The 8,518-nt window shown below is 36.9% G+C and overlaps 1 long non-coding RNA gene across 1 annotated transcript; it reads right to left on the bottom strand.

Annotated features, from left to right (window-relative positions):
* Positions 1-847: 847 nt before the first annotated feature.
* On the bottom strand, positions 848-4,775 carry LOC121065598. Its single transcript, XR_005817187.1, has 3 exons — positions 4,600-4,775; positions 1,838-1,932; positions 848-1,429 (listed from the first exon to the last, which is right to left on the bottom strand). It is a non-coding gene; the product is annotated as an uncharacterized LOC121065598 (long non-coding RNA).
* Between the last annotated feature and the right edge of the window lie 3,743 nt (positions 4,776-8,518).

The raw sequence follows: 8,518 nt of genomic DNA, 5'->3' as shown, positions 1-8,518 counted from the left end.
TGGAGGAGCTGGGGTTGTCCAGCCTGAAGAAGAGAAGGTTCTGGGGAGACCTTATAGAAGAATTCCAGTACTGAAAGGGGGCCCACAAGAAAGCTGTGGAAGGACTATTTGCCAGGGAGTTCAAAGGGTAATATTTTTAAACTAAAAAAGGATAGATTTAGATTAGATACTAGGAAGAAAGTATTTACTATGCGGTAGTGAGGCACTGTTACAGGTTGCCCAGAGAAGCTGTGGATTCGCCATCCCTGGAAGTGTTCAAAACCAGGTTGGATGGGGCTTTGGGCAACCTGATCCCTCAGCTAGTGGGAGGTGTCCCTGTCTTTGGCAGGGGCTTGGAACTGGATGATCTTTAAGGTCCATTCCAACCCAAACCAAACCATCCTATGATTCTATGAAGTTAGTACTGAGGAATAATCTTGTGTATAAAATGGCTGCCCTGGACAACCTTAATTCTAATATTTTAAACTGCTTATCATTAGGTTTCCTCTCCTCTTCACTGCTAGTATAGTTTTTTTGTGGCTGTCTTCTGACTTTTACCATCAAAAAACATTTCTCATTTCTATTAGAAGTATGCATCTTGCCTAACTCGGTAGAAGTGAAGCCTAAGGGTATGACAAATATCAATCAACAAGATTTTTTACATTAAAATTGACATTTTCCAGAGATTGTGTCTTATGAAGAAGCTACTGGTTTCAGAATTGGAAAGTTTTGTCCATCTCGTTGAATACACAAAAAATGGATATCTGCAGCGTCAGATGTAGTATTTGGAAGGAAAGGTTGGAAGGAAAAGTAAATTGACACCCAACAGGTAAAGACACCCCACCCCACCCCCAAAAAATTACTTCTCATTTGTTTTTCTCACTGGTGATATAAATATAGTCTTCATCCCGTAGCTTCTTATTTCCTTGCTCCCAATGTTTTAAATGAAAGCACTGTGCCGTCCATGTGTATATGACTAATTTAAATTCACAGAAGAAATACACCAGAATGAGCTTCATTTTGAGTTAAATCCTGCCAGATGTTGAGGATTCTTAATTTCCATCGATGTCAATGGGACTCAAGGACGATTCACTGTTTGGCACCAAGTACTCAATGCCAGCCACTCCACAGTGCCTCTGGCACTACGTATTCAAATGCACCATCTCCAAGGATATCATTAATGCTAGTACACAAAGCCAGCAATTGGCCTGTGCACCTCCAAAGCTTCATGTTGGCTGTATCGATCACCATCCTGCCAGGTGCTGAGCTCCTTTCACAGGAATTGGTTCTGGAAATCAACATATGCTTCTGGTGATCCGAGGGGTGTCAGACACCATCTGGGTATGTTCATAGTTAAACCACAAAGCTGATGATCTTTTCTTAAAGTGCTCAGTTATGTGCATTTGTCATATAGGAGTTGCTGTTCAGACTTTGGGTGGTAGGATAGGGCCTGTACAGAGAAAACATCATTAGTCCAGAAACATCTTAGTAAACATACACCAAGGGAGTATGCACAAAGAAAATATGATAAAAGTTTAAGATCAATAAGGGAGGAGGAAATTTTTCTCCCATCCAAGAATATTTGTAGGATTAGAAGAATCTCCCTTCATTCTGCAAATACAAAGCCTTTTAAAATATCATTAAAACCTGAGACAGACTCTTCAACCCTTAAATAGTCTAGTCTAGCTATTTAACACATCATTTTACACATTCTAGGAGAAGCTATTATCTCCTGAGCTATGGAGTTGGCCACTCTTCAGCCCAAAGATTTTGTGATTTGGATGAAAATGAAATAACTCCTGTAACACGGCTGGAAGGGGAGCCTGACTGACGTGCAGGGTTTGTGTCACTTACTCACCTGGTAGGAGACCTTGCTTCAGACACAAGCAAGGCAGAGTTTCATAATGAAAATCCATACGTGGAAGTATTGCTGTCATCATTAAGGTCTTCTGACTGTACAAGAAGAAAAAGGATGTTTCTAACAGAGGTTAGACAAAACACCAACTCACATATAGCTGAATCTGCTGTAGAGAAAGCAGACTCTAGTTTTAACATGAACTAGCTGGTTAGGGTGAAGACTTTGCAGAGATCTGGAATTTGCCTTTACTCGCTAGCTTATTAAAGTGTAAAATTTTACACTAGGTCTAGGAGAACAGAGGAAGCAATGCATCTTTTTTTCCAACGTACTGAAGATGAATCTCTTAAAGGAAAAACTTTCTAAAAACATAGGGCAAATTTGGGTGTTATCAACAGCCTAAGTTTCTTGTACATTAAAATATCTTGCTAAATGTAGTACTTTTTCTAAATATTCTTAGCCTATACATTACCAGTCCGTTGTTTAAATCATATTTACTCTCTAGATTTTTGCTTAGAGTGTGGATTATTCAGGGTATGGAGTGAACAATACTATTTTTGGAACTTTTTGTTATTGCAGATATTTGATTTCATAAAGAGATTGTCACATATCACACCCTAAACAAGTGTAGTTTTTGCTTGTCTCTGTTGCTAAATTTAACTTAGCTCTCCAAAGATTAAATACAGATTCATTAAGCTGCTGCACGCTTTTATCCATTCTCATGTTCCTGAAAGATTTCTCATTTATTACAAAGAAAACATGGCTAATTGTTAATTAGAAAGTGCATACAAATGTGATAGGATTTAATTAACTCAAACAAATACAACTCAAACTTTAATAAAAAGATTTAGTTGTTCTTTTTTTCTTTTTTTTTTTTTTTTGATTTCCTGAGAAAAGTTTTAGTATAGATTCACAAAAGTCCTATTTAACATCCCAGTTACTCTGAAGGCTTTGGTCTACAAAGAAAACCCTACAATGCAGTTGAAAATCTCCAGTCTGTGCTTCAACCTTTGCTGAAACAGTTTTCCAAAGTTCTTTCAACATTTCAACAAGAAAAATATCATGAGAAAAGCAAGTCCATATTTATTAGATTCCCCACAGAAAATAAAATAAAATAAAAATCTTTTGTATCCTGGAAATGCTAAAAATTTACTTTTCAAATAAAGTGATTGATTTCAAAGACATTTTATTTTAAATTATTTTTGTTGTGTAGGTTATAGCTTGACTCAGCAGCAACCACATTGCACAGAATCTCTGTCAAGTCAAGTTAATATCAAATTATGCTCTCTGCTCCCATTGACCTCTGAATATTCAAGAACATGAAGGATCAGGATGTAAAATAAGCAGAGTATGCAATAGAATCCTGTCATTTGGGACTCAAAGCTCCCAGCATACATTTCTAGTAAATTCAGCTTGTAATGTTACAGACTAATTAATAAGTTTAAAAAATAACATTAAAGATAAATTACCATTTAAGTTAAGAGATTAAAATTCACAGTTATAATTCAGTGTACAATTTAGGCTTAAATGAATTTATGTGAAATCTGAGAAACAGCAGAAAAAGATATGAATTGCACATAGAAGTGGAAGAGTTTGAAAGACCAGATTGATGGATGCAATAAAACGAAAATTTCCCTTTATCCCACACTGTTTAAATAAAAATTACTGATTCCTCCTGGCAGGTGTCCAATGATAGTCTAGGAGGAGGCATATATTTTGTCTGTAACAGGGCTCCTGAAAAATAATGGCATATGAAGGATTTACTGGAAAGTCTCTCAGATTCTCTCACAAGTTTCTCGCTCGTGAAAAATCCTGTTGGTGAAACTTATGCTGTATTAAAGTTGCTCTTATCTATTATTTAATAATTACAATGTACATCCAATTTCCCAGTTTTCAGTTAAAAAAAAAAAAAGGAATATTCCACTCAAAACTCATTGGGATAGTGGCTTAAAACAAACACAAAAAGCGATACTGCATAACATAATATAGATAGATAAAGAGATTTTTAAAACTATAGAAATAACTGCAAAATTAAGAATCCAAAATGGTCTCAAGAATCCATACATGTCAAACAGTCCTAGAATCATAAGACACTTGTTGTTTCTATGCTGAAAAGAAAAGCAAAAAAGAAAGGGAAAAAAAAAAAGTTTAAACTGAAGTAGCAGTAGAGATCTGACTCTGAAAATACAGGTAAACACTTCTGCTTTGCAGAGGGGCATTTGTTGTTTGTAGACAGGCATTGGTCCCAGAAACAGTTTTTAAATCGCTATAATGTGCTAATAATGCACCAAGAAGTTCAATCTTTTACTGGTAATTTGCAGAGACAGAAAAAGAGTCTTTTGTGTATTAATAAAAAAAAAACATATATGTATGGCCAAAAAAATATATGCATACATATATTTAAAAATATATAAATATATATATAAATACATATATGCATGGCCAAAAAAAAAAAAAAAAAAAAAAAAAGACTAAAACAAGCCAAAATTTGGGTTGGATCTGCCGATCTGCCAGTTTTTCCACAGCAGTTACAGTATTCCAATATCTTGTCTTGCAAACTCTGCTACGTTTCCATATCCATACTATTTTCTTCAAAAGGAAATGATTTTACATGCAGGCTTGAGGACTCACTGCTTTCAACACAATCTGCAAAATTGTACCAAACTCAGTTGCTCTAGGTTATGCACCACCACAGCGTACCTGTGCATCACCATCTTGCAGGTTAAAAATAAAATAAAATAAAAGGGCAGAAAGATCAGGCTTACATAGAGTTGGTCATCCACTTTGCTGGTCACCCACCCCACCAGTGCCTTAAGTGTGAGAGATTATCCTTGCTGCTTAGCTGAAATATCTTATATTTGTAATTGCAGCTCTACTGTGATTAATATTGCATTCTTCCCAGTACAGTCAGCATATCAGCTGCAAAATTAGAAGGGATGGTAAAGCATCCAGTGAGGCTCTCTGTCTTGCTTACACTCTTTTTTAAAAGTTATCCTGCAAATCTTTATAAATTACAATTAAAAAAAAAAAAATACACAAAGAAGCATGTTCTCTATTTACCATTTTTCACGGGTTCAGAAAAACCATGCCACTTTATGACCCTAGTAACTAGTGTGACTTTGAACATCATAATACAAAACATCTGTGTCCACTCCCACAGTGACCAATGAGAGCTAATTTTCTATAGCCAGGACAAATTATTATCTTCAAGGATGATAGCATCTGTCTCTGTGATGTATAAACATGTCTTCCCCTTTGGCCTAAGAGAAGATTCATCTAAGCAAGGGAGCAGAAACAGGGGCATTATAGCAAGGATACCCCTTGTGGGAAACCAGCTGTTAGCTATTTATCCTTGTATGGCCGATGAGCCTTTATCCAACATACAGCTGTTCCTTACTCTCCCCCTTATTAGCTACACCTGCCTCAAGCAGATGAGTGTGATTGTTAAATGCTTTTCTGAGTATTTAAAGTTTTATAGCTGTTTTTAGTATTCCCTTGTTCTGACAGGTAGTGGTTTAAAGACCCTGTCAATTTATCTTCACAGTAAAAAAGAGACAGACTTATTTTTATTTTCATAGAGATGAATGAATTAAATATTCCATGTTTTTTAAGACATTACAAATCCAGGCAAGACAGCTATTTTCTTCTATCCATCTATGAATTCTTAATGCAGCTATAACATTATGTGACCTCAAAATTTTTACTGAGGCTGAAATTTCCCATAGGAAACATGTTCTTCTAAGCATATGTCACACAATTCTTCCTCTTTGCCTAACATTTAGTGGCCGGTTAGGCCAATTACAGTGCCATTTTTCCAGTCAGATGACAGCACTGGTTTTGGCAGCACAAAAGCAGAGTATATTTTCTATCCACCCACATGCAGGCTTATACTGGATCCATAAGGTCTTCACACTTGCTTCCCACCCTACCTTTTGTCATAACTGTTCTTAAATCTGTGCTCATCTGCAGTGAATACTCATATCATTTAGCAAATTTTCTTGCAACAACACCTAAAGGCCCCATCAAAAACTTGAACTGCCTTTTCTAGGTATTGCATAAATATGCAGCATGAGATTGAAGGCTATACAGATAAAAGATTGGAGGTGAGAATGAACAGATCTGGGAATAGATCACGGGCATCCCAAATACCCGCTCAGTGCCCTTTTTGTTTTTCTATTATATAAATGATTGATTCATGATTGTTGTAACATTTACATCGGAACCCAACAAATCATTTTTGGAAAAACTGCTGCACAGAATTACAAAAGCACCTAATGTCACGAAACACAGAGTCACAGATATATTTTGCTGGGGTTTCAACTTTGTCTTGTCCTTTGACCAGAAGCCACACAGTGTCTGAAATTCCATCCAACATATCATGGTTGACTAGTACATTGAGAGTAAGCACACAGTAGTCAAAATTCATGCGGCATGAAAGCTTCTTTCAGTTTTCAAGTAGATGAGAAAGAGCAAACCCTGAACACAGCTGAGGTTTCCATTCATTTTATGCTGGGCATCTACTTTCTGGCATATTCTCATGCAGGGCTGCCTATAGCCATGAGCAGTTCATGGCAGCTGGAGACTGCAGGACCCGGGCCTTGCCCTGTGTCCTTGACTGTTTTGGTGGGATCACAAAAACCTTGTAAGAGTAGCAGCAGTGCCTTTGAAGCACAGCTTCCCTCCTGACACCATTTCTTGCTGGCTGGGCCTCCATCCTTGCCTGAGATCCCAAAACCTGCAAGGCTGCCCCTGTCTCTCACTAACTTCATTCATCAGTGGTTTATTCCTGTTGTGCTCAGGAAAAACATGAAGTGATAATTGCAAATCATTCCAATAGATAAGCAGGTCAAATAAAGTAGTGTCTGGTAATTCATCTTCCCCACTTTTTGGAATTAACAGGACTTTCTTGTAGATTGAGAATAAATTAATCATGATTCCATAAACCAGAGAACACTGGTAAACTCAAACAGAATAACGAGTACATGACAGGAAGCAGAGCATATCATATGCAAGGATGTATTTGCTCATTAAGCACTACACATAAATATGCAACCTTCTATTCTGAAGGACGTGAAGGATGGGCTGTAGGTGGAAAACACTAAAGAGTAACAAACATTTGCTCTTATTCAACCACCCACGTTCTTTCTTGTAAAAATAGATACGTGCAGACAGACAGAGAAACAAATCAAAAATGGGGGCAGAGGCATATGCAGAACATATTCACAAAGATTTAAATAAGGAATGTTTGGTCCTTTGGGAGATGAAGGTTGTCTGAACTTCTCTATCTAATTGGGAAAGGATTTCAGCTGCAATTCAATTATATAATACAGTTTACATTCATTTTTCTGCAAGAATGATTGCTGGGGGGGAGGGGGAAGGAAGACAAATTACTGTTTTTCTTCCCTCTACCTGTTGTCTTCCCCACAATCATCTGGATGCAGTGCGGCAGGACTTCTGAGGCTGTCAGTGCTCTTTGGCCACACACTAATACCAACATTATATGCTGTATTATGAACTCTGTTCTTTCTGGTCAGTTCTTGCATGTTGATTCTTAGTATTGGGCTTTCTGCAGCGTGCTTTTGCTTAGAAACTTCTGAATTACATCATCTAGGGAGGCTGGTTTCTATACTGAATTCCTCCTTGTTCTCTAGAAAATAAAAATGTAGTGTCTTTATACATCAACTGTGGAGGGCTGTGTGCTTGGCTATCTGTAATCTGAAGCTGATAGCATTTTAGAATCTGATGTAGGATTGAGTGACAATCAGCTAATGAGGTTACCTCCTCTAGGGTCTTGCTCATCTCTCCAGAGCCACAGCAGTATAATAGGTTGTAGAAGGTGGTTATGAAATCATTTGCTGTTCTACCTTCCTCTTACTTGTACAAATGAAAATCTCACTGTGCTACAGCATAAAATACTTATCAAAATGCTATCTGTTTTGAAGAGCCATGCAGCTTCTGAAAACTAAAATGTCCCGGCTATATACTTCATTGTGTAGGGTAAGGCATGTTTTCCTTCTCATCGCTAATGTAAATTAAAAGTCTTCTAGAGTCTCTGGAGTCAGTTTTCCCAGTCATCTTCTCTCTGAGTCCTAGAGACTAAAACATAATTGCAGTTATTAGTTAAGTCTTAATAAGATGTAGCTATTTCTTACTGTTTTAATAACAATTTTCCTCCATTTTCTCAATCTAGGTTGCTTAAGCACAAAATAAATCTTTTTGAGATGGAAGATTGTTATTTTCATGGTGAACTTAAAAACAGCTTCAGTTTCTTGACTTCTCCTCAAACTCTGATGACTAGTGAACTCACCCCAGCACATTTCTTCAAGTGCCCTCTATTTTTTATATTTCTTCAAGATATAATCTCCTGTAGCCTAAAGCAAATCTACCTGCTTTGGATGCTGTCTGCAGTTTTTTAGAGGGGTATTGTTAGTTTTTAAGTTTGAGGCTTTTTAAAAAAACATTACATGAAGATTATAGAGGACAGACATTAGAGTAAACATAAAATTGCCTTTATTTCTTGCTTATATATTCCTTCCTCTTTGCTGTGTCCACCAGTGTCGAAGCATAATTAGCATCCTTATGTTCTGCTGATGTTCATATACTTAAAGTCCCCCTTTGATGGTTATTGCATAAGTCATTTAGTCATGTGTCTTCCTTTTTCTCTTTTGAATTCTTGATCCTTGG

The sequence above is a fragment of the Cygnus olor genome, chromosome 1, assembly GCF_009769625.2.
Source record: "Cygnus olor isolate bCygOlo1 chromosome 1, bCygOlo1.pri.v2, whole genome shotgun sequence".
In the NCBI taxonomy this organism is placed as follows: Eukaryota; Metazoa; Chordata; class Aves; order Anseriformes; family Anatidae; genus Cygnus; species Cygnus olor.
Note: the sequence above shows the minus strand (reverse complement) of the source record. Positions and strands in the feature narration are given on the sequence as shown.